The sequence below is a fragment of the Mesoplodon mirus genome (genome assembly GCF_964341445.2).
Source record: "Mesoplodon mirus genome assembly, chromosome: 6".
NCBI lineage: Eukaryota > Metazoa > Chordata > Mammalia > Artiodactyla > Ziphiidae > Mesoplodon > Mesoplodon mirus.
The window spans coordinates 97,708,162-97,731,090 of record NC_138982.1 but is presented as its reverse complement, the minus strand read 5'-3'; positions in this window follow the sequence as shown (position 1 = coordinate 97,731,090).

Below are 22,929 nucleotides of genomic sequence, written 5' to 3'. Positions count from 1 at the left end.
TAGCAGTGATTTGGAGTAGTGCGGATTAAATCAAATGGCACAGACTGGTGATCTAGATAATAAAAATTCCCTTTCATACCCTTATTTGTCATTTTAGGCAAACATCTAGTTTGGAGATCAGCTATATGAGGATAACTATTACCTTAAAAGATTATTTGTCTTTCAGAACTTTCAGTGTAGAAATGGTTTAGCACACAAAACTATAGAGAATAGTATAATGAGCTTCTATATACTGATCAGTCAACTCAATAATTATTAACATTTTCCCAATTTTGTTATTTGTCTCCATTCCTCTTCTTTTCTCTTGAGTATTTCAAAGCAAATCCCAGAAATCATATCGTTTTGCAGCATGCATCTCTAACCGATAAGCCTTTTATATTTCACAATAAGCATGCCATTACTCAATCTGACAAATTTGAAAATAATTCCTTAATATCATCTAATACTGAGTCCATATAAGTATCCTCTATTATCTTCCCAATTTTACCCTCTAGCTCTAGGTCATCTGTAACCTCACTAGGACTCTCATTTTTGGGAATGAGTAGATCAATAAGGGGAACAAGTGGAGAGCATCTTTGCTCTTTTTTTCAGTCCAAAGCTTAAGTTTAAGCATCAACTTAAATCCATCATTTCCAAATTTCTCTAATTCTGAATTCTGCTGCTACTACTTAGAGCAGTGTTTCACTATCAGAGAAGTGAGAGCAAAGCCAAGCTACTTTTATGATAAGCCAGAGATGAAATTCTAGAAATTATTCTGCCTAGAATCTCTTTTCCAAACCCTTTTGGAGGCACATGAACAGGAAGGGGACTTAGCTGTTGGTTAAAAAGCAGGATTTCCTCATAGGGAGTAAGGTGTTTTCTTTTCATTAAATGATATGTCTGTTTACATTTTCAAGTAATCTATAGTATCCTTAGTTGTAGTGGATAACTAACAACATGAACAACGCTAGTTCATGATTTCAATAAAATTTTATTTAGTGCCAGTTGTGGGTAAGGCATTGTGCTAGTAAGGAAAATACAGGATATAAAGCAAAAAGCACTCTACAGAAAATAAATTAAAGTACAATGGGAATTCAAAAGCAAACTATTTTTTCCTTGGGTGGTTGACAGACAAAAGGAGCATTTGATTAGAACCTTAAAAGACTTCTAGAATTTGAACAGTTGGAAGGAAGAAAGGTCATTTTGGGTGGAGGAAAGATAGTGAGCAAAGGCACAAAGGTAGGAAAAGCAAAACATGAAAGAAATAAGAAGATCAATCTGGTGAATACGAGACTCTTCAGTCCAAACATCACAAAATATCGTGACTAGCCATGCAGCTAGGTGTAGATGTTACGTAATCACCCAGTAAGCAGAGATTCCAGTAACTGCTATCAGTCACTACTGCCAGGAACTACTAATCATGCAGAATGTTTAGAATGTCAAGACGATGATTGTTAATATGTGACCAACCAAGAAAACTGGTGCCTGGTAGAGGCATCTGGTCCAATGTGATATAATAATTAATCCAACTGGGTAATATTTTACCTCCAAATCCAACCCAGTGGTTGGGTCAATAGGCAAACACTATGACTGTTCATTTGTGAAGAATATTTTGACAACTTCAGGAGGCTTGAGAAGAACAGGGTCCATTAAGTGAAGCTTCTTTTGCTGTGGGGCTGGATGTTCCTTAGATCTTTCATGTGGCAATATCATATGATTTTTTGCTTTCTTTCTAAACTCAAAACACTAAAACTATATCATTAACATAGAAATATAAGAATCTTCTTGATCTCAACTTCAAGCTTACAATTAATGTATCTTTCAGCTAAAGAATGGATTCAAATGATGGTAACATTACTGATTTAGGTTTGCTTTGCTGCGTTCAGCACTGAGCTAAAATGTCTTAGATCAGAGAATGAGATTCCAAATCAGATTAGTCCAATGTCCTAGTCCAGGCTACGTGCTTTACTGGGCCTGAGAAACAGGTTTTTCTTTTATTCCTCAACATTAGCTAGAAATGCATTTTCAGCTAAAATTTGTCATGTGTTTATTATGCGCACCACACTTGTATCATAAGCATTACCTGATTAGTCTTCATAACAACTCTATGATGGAGGTTAATATACTTATCTCCATTTCAGAGGTGAGGAAACTGGGGCTTAGAGAGGATTAGTAATTTATATCAGGTCACGTAGCTAATAAGTGGGGCAGGGCTGGTTTGTGAGTCCTGCTGGTCTGTTACATCAGGCCATGGGCATCTGAGCAGGGACAGAGGCCTGTGTGTTGTGATGGGAAACAGGCAAGAAGAGGCCATCACTTTCGTCTGTCCCTCTGTCTCTTCAACTTCTACCTGGATTTTCTTCCTGCTTCCTCATTTCTTGCTATTTTTTAAAATCACAACCCCTCTATTTCCCTGTTCCTTGTATAGAATTATTATTTTTTATTTATATATTAATTTATTTCCTATTTCACTCATTGATTTATCTCTAAGGTAGCAGGCCTTGTCTGCTAGGAAATTATACAAGCAAGTGAATGAATGAATGAATACAGTACAATGTACTGAATGCTGGAGTACAGTTGCTTTGAGGGCACAAAGAAGGAAAAATATCAAATTTTGAGGCCTGGGAGATGATGCTTGAGTTGTGTCTCGAAGGAAGAGAAATTAGGTGAAGAAGTAGGAAGAGCTTTCCAAGCAGACACACTAGCATTTGTATAGTCACTGAGTTGGGGCAGTAGCCAGACACAGCTGAGATCTGCTGGTCATTTGGGATGGCTGGAATGAATACAGTGTGTTTCCTGGGAGTGTTAAGAGATGAAGCTAAAGAGGAAGGCAGGGGCTGACCTATGAAGTTCTTGAGTGCTAAATTAAGGAGTTTGAATGTTAGCCTGAAAGTTACAGGAAATCATTGAAAGGATTTAAGTTACAGAAATGCATGATTTTGTATTTTAAAAATAGCATTCTGGTAATCATCACTTGCATAACTAATTTCTATGCCTCGAAAAGGAGGCCCTAAGTTTGCACCAAGATTGTACACTACCTGCCTTGAGAAACTTCAAAGCCTTCATCACCTTGTGATCTTCCCTGATAGAAGAGCTGAGTTTTCCATCCTACTTCCTGATCTCAGAAGTCTTGATCAGCTGGGTGCAAGGCACCCTTCATAAAATAGTCCTTAAAGATGAGGTTTATTGTTTGTAACCATGAGAGCCTGCTTGCTAGGCACAAGCTGCTCAGGTTTTTACAGGGACATCCAGATCCCACTTCCTTTCAGAAATCTCCCCACCCACATTCTCATGTCTCTAGGTTATGGGATACTGAATTACCATAATCTTTTGGGGGTTTTTCCTCTGCTGTTACTCCTGAAATCTGGGTGAGTTCAGGTGAGCAGTTCTGCAGAGGGCAAATCCATTGAGGCAAGTGGGAGGTGTGATATTGGAGCAGGAGCAACAGGTGGCATCAAACAAGTTGCATCCGATAGACAATTTGAGTGCCTTTAGCCGAGATACAACTTTAAGCAGCTTAGAGCAATGGTGGTCAAATGTTTTTGCTCACATACCCCTTAAAATACTTGGGTAAATCTAGATACCTCATCATACATTTGAAGTTGATACCCACAATCTGTCATTATATATTTTAGTAGTTGCAAACATAATTTCTAGTGTGTTGTACCTACTGACATTTTAAACTGTTATAGTTTTAACAGTCTATTTTAAGATAACTTCACATGCATTCAAAAGCGCTGTCTTTACGCTCTCCTCCCCACATATTATGTGTTTGATGTCACAATTTACATCTTTTATATTGTGTATTGATCAACAAATTCTTATAGTTAATACTTTTGTCTTTTAACTTTTATGCTAGAGTGTTAAGTGATTTACCCATTACTGTTACAATCTTTGAGTATTCTGAATTTAACTATGTATTTACCTTTACCAGTGAGTTTTATACTTTCAAGGATTTTCATCTTCAGCTTGGAGAACTCCCTTTAATATTTCTTGTAAGGCAGGTCTAGTGGTGCTGAACTCTTTCAGCTTTTGCTTGTTTTGAAAACTCTTTTTCTTTCAATTCTTAACAATTTTGCCAGTTTAAGTATTCTTGGCTGACAGTTTTTATTCTTTCAGCACTTTAAATGTATTGTGCCAGTCCTTTATGGCCTGCAAAGTTCTGCTGAAAAATCTGATGATGATAGGTTTATGGGGGCTCCCTTGTACTTAACAAATTATTTTTTCCTTCTTGCTTTTAAGATCCCCTCCTTGTCTTTAATTTTGACAATTTAATTATAATATGTCTTGGTGGGGGTCTCTTTAAATTCATCTCTTTTGGTACTCTTTGGGCTTCCCGGATCTAGATGTTTGTTTCTTTCCCCAGGATAGGAAAGTTTGGGGCCATATTTCTTTGAATCACCTTTCTGCCCCTTTCTCTCTCTCTTCTGCTAGGAGAAGAGTATATTGATCCAGTTGATACTGTCCCATTGGTGTGGTCCCATAAGTCCTTTAAGCTATCTTTACTCTTTTTTTTTTTTTTTCTCCTTTGACTAGATGAATTCCACTGCCTTATCTTTGAACTCATTGATCCTTTCTTCCACTGATCTGGTCTGCTGTTTGAATCCTTTTATTGAGTTTTTAAATCAGTTATTGTATTCTTCAGCTCTATGGTATCTTTAGTACATTTTAATATTTTCTGTCTTTATGTTGAAATTCTTACTTTGTTCATTAATGCTTTACCCTGGTGAGTATCCTTATAACCATTACTTTAAACTATTGGTAAATCACTTATCTCTGCTTCATTAAGATTGATTTCTAGAGATTTATCTTGTTCTTTTGCTTGGAACATATTCCCTTGTTTCTCCATTTTCCTTGACTCTCTGCATTGGTTTCTATGCATTAGATAAAACAGCCACCTCTCCCAGTCTTGTGTAGGAGATTAACCTCATCAATTAGCCCAGACCAGGCTCCTGGTTGTCTCTCAAATCTTTGTGATGGTCTGATCCTCCATCTTTGTTCTTAGTGGCTCTGAATAGTAGAGGGTGTGCCAAGACCCATTAGTGTCCCAAAAGAGAGGGTCACAGTTAGCAACTCAATGTAAGCTGATTAGAAACCAAACCCTCAGGCAGCAGCTGGGAAACTGGGAGATGGATATTTCTGTATGTTACCTCTGCATTGAGCCTGAGTGTATAGTTGCTGGGGGTGCATTTATTTAAAGACTGCTTTTGTTGCTATAGTCCTGTGGAATTCATGAATGCAAGCCCTGTTGGCTATCAGAGCTAGGTAAATTGAGAGCCAGTCCCTCCAGTGCAAGCTGTAAAAGTTGGGGTGCTAGATATGTGTACAAGCTCCTTATAGGGAGGTACCAGTGACTTGGTTTTTTATTGGAGTGAGCAGGAGGGAGAAGGTGGAGAAAGTGCCCACTGGCTCTTTTGGACTCCAGAGAGGATCACAGTCAGCACTAAATTGTGTGTGAATAAGAAGCTGGACTCTCAAGCGGTAACTTGTGAAATATGCAATCAAACCCCTTCCAGTGAATGAATGGGAGATGGACATTTTTGCCTGCTCATTTTGTGCTGAGCCCTGGGGGGATAGCTTTGGCGAGTGCTTGCATGTCCATTGAGAACTGCTTCTTTGTTTTCTATAGTCCTGTGGCATTCATGAACACAAGCCCCTTTGGCTATCAGGGCCAGGCAGTCTGGGGGCCTGTTTCTTTGGTGGCAGATGCAAAAGCTGGGACACCAGACTTGTACAAGCTTCTTTTAGAGATACTAGTGAACTGGGGTTTTTTGTTGGAGTGAGCTGAAGGGAGAAGGCAGAGGAAGTGCCCACTGGATCCCCTGGGCTCCATGAAGAATAATAGCCAACTTCCAGAATCATGCTAATTGGAAGTCAGACCCTCAGGCTGCAGCTTGAAAAGTATGCACTAAGACCCTTTCCAGGGAAAGGCTAGAATGCCCTGGGAGATAGGCATTTTAACCTGTTCTTTTCACACTGAGCCGGGGGATACCAACTGTGATGCATGGCCATTAGGAACTGCTGCTTTATTTGCTCTAGTCCTGTGGGTTTTGTGGAATCCAGCCTGGTTGGCTTTCAGAGCTAAGTGTTTTGAGGGTCATCTCTCATGTGGTAGTAATAAAAGTTGGGGGACTAGGTGTGTGGTCCAAACCCTTTGCTCTTCAGGGAGAAGTTAGGAGTTGAGTGTTCCCTCTCAATTGTATGACACTATTCTGGGGGTGGGGTTTATGGTGAGAGTGTGTCTCTGCCTTTCCTACCTGTTTCAGTATGGGTATTTTCTCTTTCGCTCAACGTGTAGAATCATTCAGCTCGTATCTGGATTTCTCTCAGAGGGATACTCCTTATGTAGCTGTACATTCACTGCATCTGTGGGCAGAGGGATGTTCAGGAGCCTCCTATGTCACCATTTTTGGGCCCTCCTTCTGTGTGATGTTATTTTGTTAGCTTCTTGGACTTATATTTCTATTTCACGCTTCCTTCCTATATTTATGCTAATATATTGTCTTATTTTTGAAAGTCTTGTCTTAATTACCTTATCACACTTTTCTGTCACAAAAATATATACTGGAACTTAAATTATTTTTAAAGTTTCCTGTGACTACAAGACTTAAATGCAAAAAATAAATAGCATACTAATGACCAAAACAAAAATAATTTGAAACATAATCATTTAACATAAAAGTAAAATCTTGTTGGAAACGAATCTCTCATGGAGCTGTTTATTTATTTTTTTCCGCAGTTGGTTTATGTGTCTATAGATGATCATGGATATTTTCTAGAATGAGATTGAGTTCAGCATTCATTTAATTCCTATTTTTCACTTTCATAAATGTAAGTATTGCAAAATTTATTTATATAAAACACATGGCAATGGAAAGAATTTCATTATAGCTATAGTTAGAGGAGGAGGAAATGCCCAGCTTTGGGAATCATGACACCTACTTCATAAAAATGACATGTTTCGGGGCAAATCACTTGCTAGGTCTTGGTTTCTTCATCTATAAAATTAGAGAGGTGGCATAGAGGAGTTTTAAGTCTCTTTATAGCTCTACCATTCTATAATAATAATAATTTTAAAAGGCAGATTAAAACCATTTAGGCATATCAGGTAGGAAGTATATGCATCAATAAGCATAAATAAATGGAATTGATATAAATATGAGGTGGATGCTTGCTTTCAAGGTGATTATAATCAAACTGGGTAGCAAATAACATTAATTAAGTAGGGAATAAATCAAGATTGCCTATGATTAAATGCTAAATGCTGTGATATAGACAAGTTTTAAAAGTTCTAAGACGGGTCTATTAATTGAGGCTGAACTCTGTAGGAAAGGCTTCATGGAGAAGGTGCAGTCTGAAGAGGACTTTGATGGTCCACATGGTAGAACAACATGAAAGAAGGCATAGAGGAACCACAGACCTCAGAAGCATGGGCTGGTGATGTCAAGGTGACTGGAGCATCCTGCCTGCTAAGGAAGGGAAGGGCTGAGGTAATAAGGATATCACAGCCAGGTCCCTGGGAAGCAATTAGAGACAATTATAGTCAACTTTAATTATGTGTGGCAAATATGTTCTATAAAGTCATCATGAACAGTGAATTAGCAAATACTGAAGTGTTTGTCATAGGGGATGTACAGTGTTATTCCTGTGAGCCTCTGTTTACAACATTTTCTTCCTAACTTTTTGGTGTGTGTTTCTGTTTAAAGACTTCAAATTTAATATATATTGTTGATTCATTAACATTAGACTAATAGCCAACAGCATTATTGCTCATTCCTGGACAGAGATTATCTAGCATGTGTATTTTCTCCATAAGGTACATCACAACCTTCTTAGGCTTAGGAATACTAGACAGCACTTCAGCACTGTGCTTAGGGGCCCTTTTAAACAATAAAATCAACAACAAACAGCACATAAATATGAAAAACATGGCACTAAATAGGCTACAAATGGACAGTTTTTTACAGTCTAAGAGCTGAAATAAGAAGGCAGAGCATCACCTTGTCCGAACTCATCTGGGAGCATGCACACTGGGTGACTCAAACTTTTCATTGCTTTGCGCGTGTTCATGCATGATCTTGAAAGTGCCCTAGTATTGACTGTGGGATTACAAATAGATTTTAGCAAGTAGGCAAATTTTCAAACGTGAAATCTTTGAATAATGACAATGAACTGCATATTGGCAAGGTAGGCTGTAGCCAGCCATTAATGAGATCTGAGCAGAGGAATAACACAATGAGTAATATTTAGGAAGCTCACTCACTTATTCACTCACTGCAAGTTAAACATTAAAGGAGCCTCACTGTGTGTTAGGGGTTGCATAAGGTGCTTGAAGTACAAATGAATAAACATGGCGCCTGCTCTTAAGGAACTGAAATCTAAGCACAAGTAACCTACAGGGGAAGCCTGGGAGAAAAAACTGGAGCAACCAGAAGTCTTGTTGTCAGACTCATTCTTGAGGTAATGAGGACCAGGTTTTGCAAAGTAGCAGTGGGAGCGGGAGGAAGGACAAACATGAAGAGAGAATGAAAGGTTTTCATTTTGCTTGAATAGTGAGAGAGACCTCCCACAAATTCCAAACTTTAGGTTGAGGAAAGGTATGCCAAATATATGACCTTGTGTTCCAGCAAAAGCTGTCTTTCTCAAACTAGGAAGCTTGCAGAGGAAAACTGGTTCCCCCTTTCCTAAGGATGGCTCTTTGCTTCAGCTGTTATTAAGCCCAGAATGACTAAAATGGCGCTCTTTAAAATTAAGAATAAAAGCAAACAAAACCAAAAGACTAGATTTATCCTGCAGGTAGAACACACAAGTTTTCTAAATTCCAGAGATGTTGTTGATTTCTTTTTGGACCAGTTCTTAAACATTCAGTAACAAATTTCTATTGACCTCATGAGTTCACATTGCTCATGTGTAGTAACCTTGGTCAGCAGCAAAGAACTTAACTGTTAACCTTCTCTTGGTGTGTGCACAATTACCTTAATTATTTGTTTTCTATTTTCTGCTGTTTTTTGGAAAATAATTTCCCTTGTCTTTAGAGCAAGAAGTATTTCATGTCTAGTTTTATTAGTTAGTAACATTCTACTCATGCTGCTTGGGAAGGATGTGACAGTTCTTCTGGGTCTCTTACTACTGTGCTGACTCCCTAACCCCAACAGGCTTCTCCTCTTCCTGGGCAGGGTCATAGATCAGATGGGTATTAATTTTGAATCAAGTAGATTAATCAAATAATTGTCCCCTCCCTGAGTGTCAGGCATTGTGCCGGGCCTGGGGATGAGAAAGATGGATAAAGTTTATGTCTTAAAAGAGCTGGCAGTTGTCAAAGCCTGAGGGATTCTCCAGACATTAAAATACCACTTAATGCTTCACCCTGTAGGTGCTTATGTCTCAACACTAATATAAAAGGTAGAGCAAGAAGAGGCAACTTTGGTCTTCTTTTAAGAAATATCTATTCACTTCCTTTGCCCATTTTTTAATGCTTTTTTTCTTTGAGTTGTGTGTGAGATCCTTATATATTTCAGATATTAACCTCTTATCAGATATATGGTTTTCTCCCATTCCACAAGTTGCCTTTTCACTCTGTTGATTGTTTCCTTTGCTGTGCAGAAGCTTTTAGTTTGATGCAGTTCCACTTGCCTATTTTTTCTTTTGTTACTTGTGCTTTTAGTGTCATACCCATGAAATCACTGTCAAGACCAATGTCATGAAATTTCAACCTGTTTTATTCTAGAAGTTGTAGTTTCAGGCATTACATTTAAGTGTTTAATCAATTTTGAATTGATTTTTGTGTGTGGTATAAGATAAAGGTCCAAATCATTCTTTTGCATGTGGACATCCACTTTCCCAACACCATTTGTGAAAAGGTTATCCTCTCTATTGTGTGTTCTTGGCACACTTGTCAAAGATCAGCTGACTGTATATGTTGGATTTATTTCTTGGCTGTCTATTCTGTTCCTTTGATCTATATATCTGTCTTTATACCAATACCATACTGTTTTCATTGCTGTAAATTTGTAATATATTTTGAATTTAGGAAGTGTGATGCCTCCAGCTTTGTTCTTCTTTTTAAATATTGGCTTGGTTATTTGTGGTCCTTTGTGATTACATATGAATTTTGGAATTATTTTTTCTATTTCTTCAAAAAATGCAACTGGAATGTAATACAAATCAAAACCATAATTAGATATCAACTCACACCTGTCAGGGTGGGTATTATGAAAAAAACAAAAACAAAGAGTGTGGGCAAGGATATGGAGAAATTGGAAACCTGGAACACTGTTGGTAGGAATGCAAAATGGTATAGTTGCTATGGAAAATAGGTTCAAAAATTAAAAATCAAAATATCATATGATCCAGCAGTACCACTTCTGGGTATTTATTCAGAATAATTGAAATCAGGATCTCAGAGTGATATTAGCACCCCATGTTCATTGCAGCACTATTTGCAATGGAACAACTGAATTTCCATCAGTGGATAAATGGATAAAGAAAATATGGTATCTATATACAATGGAATATTATTCAGCATTAAAAAAGAAGGAAATTTTGCAATGTGTAACAACATGGATGACCTTAAGGACATTATGCTAAGTGGAATAAGCCAGTCACAGAAAGAAAAGTGTGGCATGATTCCACTTGTACGAGGTATCTAAAATAGTCAGATTCATAACATCAAAGACTGGAATGGTGATTTCCAGGGTCTGGGTGGAGGGGAAAATGAGGAGTTACTAATCAACAGTCATTAAGTTTCAGTTAAGCAAGATGAATAAGTTCTAGAGATGCGATGTACAACATAGTACCTATAGTCAACAATACTATCTTGTACACTTAAAAGTAAATGTGTTAAGAAGGTAGATCTCATGTTAAGTATTCTTACCATAATAGAATAAAATTTGAAAAAAAGAGGAGAAGAAGAAGCTTCCTCAGCCAAGACTCTGCTTTCAGATGCCTCTAGAAATCTCTTATACTCACTGTGCAACAAGTACTTTCAAAGATAATCCTTTGCAAGGAGACAGAAGATGGAAATTAAGTTCTGGAGGAAATGTGACTCAAGATAAATATCTTTGCTGAGGAGGTTTTCCCACTTCCCTCTTTTTATTCATTTATTTTTTCTTCTTCAAAATGTTTAACCCTTTGGGACACTTTGCTTCTCTACTTTATACCATGAACACTTCCTTGTTAGGCAATACACAGCAAGCTCAATGCATTAGCAGGTGACATAAATTCACATGCACAGGTATAAACTATAATAAGACACCTCAGGTTGGCTTCTCTTGAAAGTTGCCACCCAGGAAAGAGTTTGATTAGGGAGTGTTCTATGTAGTATTTTACTTGCAGATACATGTTCAGGGTTGTCCTGTCCTTAGTTAGCTGGAGATTAAATTATCATACCCTGCCTTGGTTTTTAATACCAGATAATATGGTCTTTGTTTTAGTAAATACCTGTGCCTATGTGGATTATTTTAGGAAGGCCACGTGATAGCAATGTGTCTGAGGCAGTATTTCTTGCAGAGAAGTTTAAATGAAAGGAAAATTGTTCAAGTGGAGAGTTCTGTAAATGCAGTATTGTGGGAGTCGTTGAGAAATGGGAATAAAAGTCTGTTTTAATCATATATCTCTTCATATAGTTGCTGAAAGCAATATGAAATCATTTGGTCCCATCTATGGAATGTGGTGGGGTCTGTCTGCTGCAGGAAACGGAAGGTAGCTGCCTGCGGGTGTGGTGTGTGGGAAAAAGGGCCCAACCACTCTAATTATGAGTCTTTCTAGCCTTAAAGTCCCACCTTTCCAGTCCTAAGAGTAGAATATTAAGAGTAAGTTCATTGAAACTTAGAGGACTAGTTAAAACAGAAATTCCCTACTTTCTGAAATTGTGATAATAGTAATTTTCTCATAAGATTGTTGTATATGTTTAATGAGATAATCTGTGTAAAGTATATTATAAATGTGTATATGTTAGCTACCATTATTATTATAATTATTACCATATGCACATGAAATCCTTACACTTCCCATCAGGGTTTGAAGAATTTGCTGGTCAAACCTCACTTCCTTTTAAGTGATGATTCTTCTTCTTTAAAAAACAGATTTATTGAGGTATAATTGATATACAAAAAACAGCACATATTTAATGTCTAAATTTGATGGGTTTGGACATATGCATACACTTGTGAAAACGAAGTATTTGGTTCTTTGTTTTGATTGAGTCCCACACCATTGGTATAAGTCACTTATCAAACTATCATGGGGTGCAGCTGTGTTCAGCTGAGTAATGTGGGTGTCCTGTATTTTTCACTCTTGACTAGATGGGACAAAATCACTGTGGAGTAGTTTGAAGCCTAATAAATCATATCCCATTTCCAAGAAATGTGTTTTGGTTAACAGACTCCTTTCTAAGATATAAATAAGCTGGGTTTCATTTTTTCATCCAGAGTTGTTAACCGAGATCAGACAAAGCATGAGATCTGTTGATGTATGGAGTGGGCAGGAAGGGGAATCTTGGGCTTGGGGCCATTGGTGAAAGACTGACTGTTGGCAGGGAGGGCCTTGTGGGATGCCAAACTCTAGGCGCCTCTGGGACCAGGTTGAGTGTGATGGAGGTAGGAGGGTGTGGAAGAGTACTTGGCTGAGGGCGGGTGATGTGTCATTAAAATTCCCAGCAGGCTGCCTGTAACTCTCTGGCTGTGGAGTAGCTTGCCAATGCCTGAAGAGAGATGTCAGGGCTAGTTTGGAAGGCTGCAAATTAAAAATGATTTACACTTTTGGCCAGCTCAATCTCTTCTAATCCAGCTTGTATAGTTATTCCAGTTCAGCCCAGTATCTCTCCTCTCAGTCTTGGCTTCTCCTGGGAGGTGAAGTTAAAAAGGGAAAGAAAATGGAAGGTGTGGAAAAAGAAAAGAGCATTTCCCCCCTTTTCCTGATGGAAAAGTTGATCAGACTTTTAGATCCCTCATCTCTACCTTCTTTTTCTTCTTTACTATATACATAAACCAAGGCTTTTAAAACTTATTTCTGAAGAAATGGCCCCCTCCCCTAACTGCTAATGAAAATAGTGTACTTTACAAAATTAACATTCTAGCCTCTTCTAAGTCAGAGGAAGAGATAACATGTTACCTTTGGATCAGTTTTTTACCCTTGAAAAATTACAAGTGGTTCCCTTCAGTTATGTAAATGTAGGAGTCTGATATTTTAAGGAAAGGGTCCCATGGAGTCTTGTGGACTTTATAAAGGCAGCGTCTCTTGGTATGCAGTTCTCTAAGGAAGACTAGTTGGGGTTTAAGTGATAAAATAGAAAAAATAAAACAGATGTAACTGTGTTTGTACCTCAGACTGGTGAAGTGGGTCAGCTCAGTTATACTCCCAAGGGGATTATGCAAGTTTATCTTAGGGCACCTGAGTGATTACTTGGAGGAAAATCAAGGAAATGCAACTGACAGTTTACATCAGGTTTTCAGGGGGCATTACTGTTGACTACAGAGAGCTACAACTCGTTGAGAGGACATCCCGGAAGCATTTTTATCAACTTGGAGAGAAGGATCAGCCTAACTCATATGAAAAACATAAGATAGAGAAGGAATGCTCATTCACTATTGGAGGATGCAAAGAGAAGTATTCTCTGTCCCCACCATCCTACAATGCTCCTTTTCTCAGCCCTTCTCCATTTACCCATCCCCTTACCACTTCTGAATGTGAATTCCCTGTAAGCAGAGGTTTTGTCTGTCTTATTCATTGTTGAATCCCCGGTGCTTAGAACCATGCCTAGTATCCAGTGAGCACTCAATAAATAACATATTTTTGAATTAATAAATGGATAAATTTAAACTTAGGGGAGTATTGAAGTTGTTGAATGACAGAATTAGGATCTAAAGAGACCTGCTGGAACTATAAGCTGAACCTACCAGATAAAATTTAATAGGAAAAAATGGAAAATCCTGCCATAGTTTCAAAAATCAACCATAAAAGGTCCCCAGATAGGGAGATATAACTTGGTGATAGCTTATGTGAAAAATTTAGTTGACAGTAAGCACAAAATAAATTAGCAGTGTGCTATGATTATGATAAAAATTTAATATGATCACAAGCCCCATTAATTAAGATATGATACCTAGAATAGAGAAGGTGACAGTACATGTCTTCTTTATGCTGGTCAGGTAGTACTGGAGTACCTATATTCTATTGTGTATGCTGCACTTAATAAATGATGTATTTAATTCAAAAAGAGCCATGCACCACAATGTTCATTGCAGCTCTATTTACAATAGCTAGGACATGAAAGCAACCTTAGTGTCCATTGACAGATGAATGGGTAAAGAAGGTGTGGCACATATGTACAATGGAATATTACTCAGCCATAAAAGGAAACGAAATTGAGTTATCTGTAGTTCGGTAGATGGACCTAGAGTCTGTCATACAGAGTGAAAGAAGTCAGAAAGAGAAAAACAAATACTGTATGCTAACACATATATATAGAGTCTAAAAAAAAAATGGTTCTGACGAACCTAGGGGCAGGACAGGAATAAAGATGCAGACATAGAGAATGGACTTGAGGACATGGGGAGGGGGAAGGGTAAGCTGGGATGAAGTGAGAGAGTGGCATGGACTGATATATACTACCAAATGTAAAATAGATAGCTAGTGGGAAGCAGCCACATAGCACAGGGACATCAGCTTGGTGCTTTGTGACCACCTAGAGGGGTGGGCTAGGGAGGGTGGGAGGGAGATGCAAGAGGGAGGAGATATGGGGATCTATGTATATGTATAGCTGATTCACTTTGTTATAGAGCAGAAACTAACACACCATTGTAAAGCAATTATACTCCAATAAAGATGTTAAAAAAATAAATGATATATTTATATAAATCAGTGTGTTTAATGGAGACTAGCCAGAGAAATAAGGGGATTTGGAATGTGAGAGACAATTGGTAATCCTGAGGACATTTTTAGTCAGCCTAAGAAAAGGTTCAATGAGCTTCAGTCTTCAAGTATCTGAGGGGCTATTCTACAAAGAGGCACAAGATTTGTTGTCTGTGGTAGCAGGGGCTAAAACTAGGGCAATTGGGCTGAGGTTTCATGAAGACAGGTATTATCTTACTGCAAAGAAGGATTTCTAAATTTGTCTCATCTCTATGGAGTCTTGCAGGGAAGTGAATCTTCTGTATCTGGAGATATTCAAACAGTCTGCACAAAGATCGCACAAAGGCTTGAGTGCCTGGTCGAACCTGAGGCTTGATAAGACATCTTCATTAGAGGTTAGCAATGTGGGCAGGTGAAGCATCCAGGAGGGGTGAGATGCTTCACTGATTTCAGGGCCAGCCTGACATTGGAATTCTTTCCATGAATCACACTGCTTAAATGCAGTTTAAAAGTGTTCTAATTTATCTGGTCTGGCTCTGTGACACCTGAATAATATAACTCAGATTATCTGGAATTTGTAAGTGGGCTTAGTTATTTATTTAAGACTACTTATTGAGCACTGGCTCTGTGCTAAGTACTTGCTAGGGATTAAGACAGAATAATAAACAAGATTCAGTCTCTGTTCTCAGGAATCCTAGGTATCGTGCTCATAGGGCCTCTGTACTACAAGGCTAACATTTCAGCTTGGAGGCTCCATTCTCATACTTCATTGAGCATTTGGTTCACTTCCTTATATAATCTTTATGCTTATTAGTTCTCCAGACAGGCATTTCCTAGAGGGCAGGGATTGTTTCTTTTTGCCCTTGAATGTTCGTAGGATCCGAAAGCACAGTGGTTGACATAATAGTAGGTATTCAGTAAATGCTTGTACAGTACCTCCCCCCCCACCCACTTAACCATAAAACTCCTAGAAAACATAGGTGGTAAGCTCCTTGACATAGGTCTTGGTGATGATTTTTTAAATCTGACACCAAAAGCAAAAGCAACAAAAGCAAAAATAAGCACGTGGGACTACATTGAACTAAAAAGCTTCTGCATAGCAAAGGAAACTGTCAATAAAATTAATAGGTAACCTACTGAATGGGAGAAAATATTTGCAAATCATATTTCTGACAAGAGGCTAATATCCAAAATATGTAAAGAACTCATGCAACTCAGCCAAAGAACCCAAATGTTCAATTAAAAATGGGCAAAGATCTGAACAGACATTCTTCCAAAGAAGACATACAGATGGTCAACAGGTGCATGAAAAGATGCTCAATATCATTAATCATCAGGGAAATGCAGATCAAAACCACAATGAAATATCACCTCACACATGTTAAAACAAATGATCAAAAAGACAACAAAAAACACTTGTTGGTGAAGATGTGGAGAAAAGGGAACCCTTGTGCACTGTTGATGGGAATATAAATTGATGCAGCCACTATGGAAAACATTATGGTGGTTCATCAAAAAATTGAAAGTAGAGCTACCACATGATCCAACAATCCCATTTCTTGGTATTTATCCAAAGAAAACAAAAACACTAACTTAAAGAGTTAATAGTTCCCCTTTATTTGAGGGGGATATGTTCCAAGACCCACAGTGGGTGCCTGAAATCTTGGATAGTATCAAACCCTATATATACTATGTATTTTTCCCCCTATACATACATACTTATGGTAAACTTTAACTTATAAATTAAGCACAGTAAGATATTAACAACAATGACTAATAAAATAGAAAAATTATAACAATATACTGTAATAAAAGTTATGTGAATGTGGTCTCTCTCTGTCTCAAAATATCTTATTAGACAAATTTAATATTTTTTCTGTATTAACTAAGCACTTATCGTGCACCGTGGCTGTAACTTTTGCAGTTTGAGGTGCAAGTGCAAAAGTAGGAATAATTTCTTTTTCCTTCTTCACAATTTCATGGATAGAAGACTTATTCTTATTCTAGATTCTAGCAACCTCAGCACATGATTTTTTTCTATCCTTATTAAGTTGAAAACTTTCACCGTTTCACTTAAAGGAAGCACTTTATGGCTTCTCTTTGGCATATCCAAATTGCTAGTATCACTACTCCTGTGCTTTGGGGCCATTATTAAGTAAAGCAAGAATTACTTGAACACGAATACTGTGACACAATGACAGTCGATCTGACAACCAAGGTGGCTACTGAGTAACTAAACAGCAGGATACGTTGGACAAAGGGACGATTCACATCGCAGGCTGGATGGAATGGGACGGTGTGAGATTTCATCATGCTATTCAGAATGGCACAAAATTTAAAGCTTGTGAGTTGTTTATTTCTGGAATTTTCCAGTTAATATTTTTGGACTGTGGTTGACCGCAGGTAACTGAAACTGTGGAAAGCAAAACCCTGGATAAGGGAGGATTACTTTAGAAACATAACAGTGCTCTGCAAATGAGTTGAGAACCAGAAGAAATCCTAAGAAAGACCAGTGGAGGGACTGTGCCTTAAGAACTGGAGGAATAATTAAGAAGTCTCATTCTAGGCTTGGGGATGGGAGCAGGAGGATTGGGGGTGGTGGTGGGAGCTGACAAAGCCAGATTGACTCAAGGATGACCATGTCTGGGCAACAAAGCCACCAGACAGGCCATGACAAAGAAGTTGGTCTTTACTATGGGGTCTCACCAGCATCAGGAATCAAATACATTATTCAGTACCCGATAGCACATACAAGAATGAGTTGTAGAAGCACTAGAGCTCCAGGGTTTGAGTTATCTACAGGGAGAAGGAGGAGGTGGTTTCAGAGCAGTCTGAGGCCCAGTGCTAAGGTAGGGCAGCTCTCTCCTTAATGCAGGGAACGGGATAGGGCTCAGAGGACCAAATCAGAATATAAAAGGAGCCTTTATATCCACTGTCAAAGAGCCCAGTCTAATTCTGATGAGCAGCATTTAGGACAAGGTGAACTCTTTTTTTTTTTTTTAATTATTTTAATTTTGTATTTTAAATTTTTTACATTCTTTTTCAAATTCTTTTCTCATTTCGGTTATTACGGAATACTGAGGAGAGTTCTCTGTGCTATACAGTAGGTCCTTGTTGGCTAACCATTTTAAATATAGCAGTGTGTACAGGTCAGTCCCAAACTCCCATTCTATCCTTCCTGCCTACACTTCCCCCTGGTAACCATAAGTTCATTCTCCAAGTCTATGAGTCTGTTTCTGTTTTATAGATAAGACCATTTGTAACATTTTTTTAAGGTTCCAAATATAAGTGATATCACATAATACTTGTGTTTTTCTGTCTGACTTACTTCACTTAGTATGATAATCTCCAGGTCCATCCATGTTGCTGCTAATGGCATTATTTCATTCTTTTTTAAGGCTGAGTAGTAGTCCATTGTATATTTGCATCACATCTTCTTTATCCATTCATATGTTGATGGACATTTAGGTGGCTTCCATGTCTTGGCTATTGTAAACAGTGCTGCAGTGAACATTGGGGTGCATGTATACTTTCGAACCAAGTTTTTCTCTGGATATATGCCCAAGAGTGGGATTGCTGCATCATGTGGTAGCTCTATTTTTAGTTTTTTAAGGAACCTCCATACTGTTCTCCATAGTGGCTGTACCAATTTACATTCCCACCAACAGTGTAGAAGAGTTCCCTTTTCTCCACACCCTCTCTAGCATTTATTGTTTGTAGATTTTTTTGGCAATGCCCATTCTGACTGGTGTGAGGTAATATCTCATTGTAGTTTTGATTTGCATTTCTCTAATAATTAGTGATTTTGAACATTTTTTCATGTGCCTCTTGGCCATCTGTATGTCTTCTTTGGAGAAATGTCTATTTAGACCTTCTGCCCATTTTTGTGATTGGGTTGTTTGTTTTTATGGTATTGAGCCTTGTGAACTGTTTGTAAATTTTGGAGACTAATCCTTTGTTGGTCGCATCATTTGCAAATGTTTTCTCCCATTCTGTGGGTTGTCTTTTCATTTTGTTTATGGTTTCCTTTGCTGTGCAAAGGCTTTTGAGTTTAATTAGGTCCCATTTGTTTATTTTTTTATTTCCATTATTGTGGGAGATGGATTGAAAAAGATATTACTGTGATTTATGTCAGAGAGTGTTCTGCCTGTGTTCTCCTCTAAGAGTTTTATAGTATTTGGTCTTACATTTAGGTCTTTAATCCGTTTTGAGTTTATTTTTGTGTATGGTGTTAAAGAGTGTTTTAATCTCATTTTTTTTTTTTTACATGTAGCTGTCCAGTTTTCCCAGCACCATTTATTGGAGAGACTGTCTTTCCTCCATTGTAAAGTCTTGACTCCTTTGTCATAGATTGATTGACCATAGGTGTGTGGGTTCATTTCTGGGTTTTCTATCCTGTTCCATTGATATACATTTCTGTTTTTGTTCCAGTACCATACTGTTTTGATGACCGTAGCTTTGTATTATACTCTGAAGTCAGGGAGCCTGATTCCTCCAGATCTGTTTTTATTACTCAAGATTACTTTGGCTATTTGGGGTCTTTTGTGTCTCCATACAAATTTTAAGATTTTTTGTTCTAGTTGGGTGAAAAATGTTATTAGTAAGTTGATAGGGATTTCACTGAATCTGTAGACTGCCTTGGGTAGTACAGTCATTTTCACAATATTGATTCTTCCAATCCAAGAACATGGTATATTTTTCCATTTGTTTTTGTCATCTTAAATTTCCTTCATCAACGTCCTAGAGTTTTCAGAGTACAGGTCTTTTGTCTCCTTAGATAGGTTTATTCCTAGGTATTTTATTCTTTTGGATGTGGTAGTAAATGGGATTGTTTTTTAATTTCTGTTTCTGATCTTTCATTGTTAGTGTATAGAAATGCAACAGATTTCTGTATATTAATTTTATATCCTGCCACTTTACCACATTCATTGATGAGCTATAGTATTTTTCTGGTAGCATTTGTAGGATTTTCTATATATAATATCATGTCGTCTGCACACAGTGACAGTTTTATTTCGTCTTTTCCAGATTGGTTTCCTTTTATTTCTTTTTCTTCACTGATTGCTGTGGCTGGACTTCCAAAATTATGTTGAAAAAAAGTGACAAGAGTGGACACTCTTTTCTTGTTCCTGATCTTAGAGGAAATGCTGTCAGCTTTTCACTGTTCAGTATGATGTTAGTTGCTGTAAGTTTGTCACATATGGCCTTCATGATGTTAAGGTATGTTACTTCTATGACCACTTTCTGGAGAGTTTTTATTGTAAATGATGTTAAATTTTGTCAAAAGCTTCTTCGGCAAATTTTTTTTAACATTTTTATTGGAGTATAATTGCTTTACAATGGTGTGTTAGTTTCTGCTTTATGACAAAGTGAATCAGCTATACATATACATATATCCCCATATCTCCTCCCTCTTACATCTCCTTCCCACCCTCCCTATCCCACTCCTCTAGGTGGTCACAAAGCACCCAGCTGATCTCCCTGTGCTATGCGGCTGCTTCTTACTACCTACCTTTTTTGCATTTGGTAGTGTATATATGTCCATTCCACTCTCTCACTTTGTCCCAGCTTACCTTCCCCCTCCCTGTTTCCTCAAGTCCATTCTTTGCGTCTGTGCCTTTATTCCTGTCCTGCCCATCGGCTCTACAGAACAATTTTTTTTTTAAGATTCCATATATATGTGTTAGCATATGGTATTTGTTTTTCTCTTTATAACTTACTTCACTCTGTATGACAGACTCTAGGTCCATCCACCTCAATACAAGTAACTCAGTTTCTAAGTTATCATTGTCTAAGTAATATTCCATTGTATATATGTACCACATCTTCTTTATCCACTCATCTGTCGTTGGACACTTAGGTTGCTTCCATGTCCTGGCTATTGTAAATAGAGCTGCAGTGAACACTGTGGTATGTGACTCTTTGAATTATGGTTTTCTCAGGGTATGTGCCCAGTAGTGGGATTGCTGGGTCATGTGGTAGTTCTATTTTTAGTTTTTTAAAGAACCTCCCTACTGTTCTCCATAGTGGCTATATCAATTTACATTCCCACCAACAGTGCAAGATGGTTCCCGTTTCTCCACACCCTCTCCAGCATTTATTGTTTGTAGATAATTTGATGATGGCCATTCTGAATGGTGTGAGGTGATACCTCATTGTAGTTTTGATTTTCATTTATCTAATGATTAGTGATGTTGAGCATCTTTGCATGTGTTTGTTGGCAAACTGTATATCTTCTTTGGAGAAATGTCTATTTAGGTCTTCTGTGCATTTTAGGCTTGTGTTGTTTGTTTTTTTGATATTGAGCTATGTGAACTGCTTGTAAAGTTTGGAGATTAATCCTTTGTCAGTTGTTTCATTTGAAAATATTTTCTCCCATTCTGAGGGTTGTCTTTTTGTCTTTTTTATGGTTTCCTTTGCTGTGCAAAAGCTTTTAAGTTTCATTAGGTCCCTTTTAAGTTTCATTTCATTTGTTTTTGTTTCTATTTCCATTCCTCTAGGACGTGAGTCAGAAAGGATCTTGCTGTGGTTTACATCATAGAGTGTTCTGCCTATGTTTTCCTCTAAGAGTTTTATAACGTCTGGCCTTACATTTACGTCTTTAATCCATTTTGAGTTTATTTTTGTGTATGGTGTTAGGGTGGGTTCTAATTTCATTCTTTTACATGTAGCTGTCCAGTTTTCCCAGCACCACTTATTGAAGAGGCTGTCTTTCTCCATTGTATATTCTTGCCTCCTTTAACAAAAATAACATAACCATATGTGTGTGGGTTTATTTCTGGCTTTCTCTCCTGTTCCATTGATCTATATTTCTGTTTTTGTGCCAATACCATATTGTCTTGATTACTGCAGCTTTGTAGTATAGTCTGAAGTCTGGGAGCCTGGTTTCTCCAGCTCTGTTTTTCTTTCTCAAGATTGCTTTGGCTATTCGGGATCTTTTGTGTTTCCATACAAATTGTGAAATTTTTTGCTCTATTTCTGTGAAAAATGCCATTGGTAGTTTGATAGGGATTGCATTGAATCTGTAGATTTCTTTGGGTAGTATTGTCATATTCACAATATTGATTCTTCCAATCCAAGAACATGACATATCTCTACATCTGTTTTTTTTTTTTTTTTTTTTTTTTTTTTTGCGGTACGCGGGCCTCTCACTGTTGTGGCCTCTCCCGTTGTGGAGCACAGGCTCTGGACGCACAGGCTCAGTGGCCATGGCTGACAAGCCCAGCCGCTTTGCGGCATATGGGATCCTCCCGGACCGGGGCACGAACCCGTGTCCCCTGCATCGGCAGGCGGACTCTCAACCACTGTGCCACCAGGGAACCCTCTCCATCTGTTTTTATCATCTTTAATTTCTTTCATCAGTGCCCTTAGTTTTCTGCATACAGGTCTTTTCTCTTTCAGTAGGTTTATTCTTTTTGCTGCAATGGTAAACGGGAGTGTTTCCTTAATTTCTCTTTCATATTTTTCATCCTTAGTGTATAAGAATGCAGGACATTTCTGTGCATTAATTTTGTATCCTGCTACTTTACCAAATTCATTGATTAGCTCTAGTAGTTTTCTGGTAGCATCTTTAGGATTCTCTATGTATACTGTCATGTCATCTGCAAACAGTGACGGTTTTACTTCTTTTCTGATTTAGATTCTTTTTATTTCTTTTTCTTCTCTGATTGCTCTGACTAAAACTTCCAAAACTATGTTGAATAATACTGGTGAGAGTAGAAAACCTTGTCTTGTTCCTGATCTTAGAGGAAATCGTTTCAGTGTTTCACCATTGAGAATGATGTTAGCTGTGCGTTTGTCATATAAGGCCTTTATTATGTTGAGGTAGGTTCCCTCTGTGCCTACTTTCTGGAGAGTTTGTATCATAAATGGTGTTGAATTTTTTCAAAAGCATTTTCTGCATCTACTGAGATGATCATATGCTTTTTATTCTTCAATTTGTTAATATGGTCTATCACATGGCTTGATTTGCATATATTGAAGAATCCTTGCATTCCTGGGATAAACCCCACTTGATCATGGTGTATGATCCTTTTAATGTGCTGTTGGATTCTGTTTGCTAGTATTTTGTTGAGGATTTTTGCATCTATGTTCATCAGT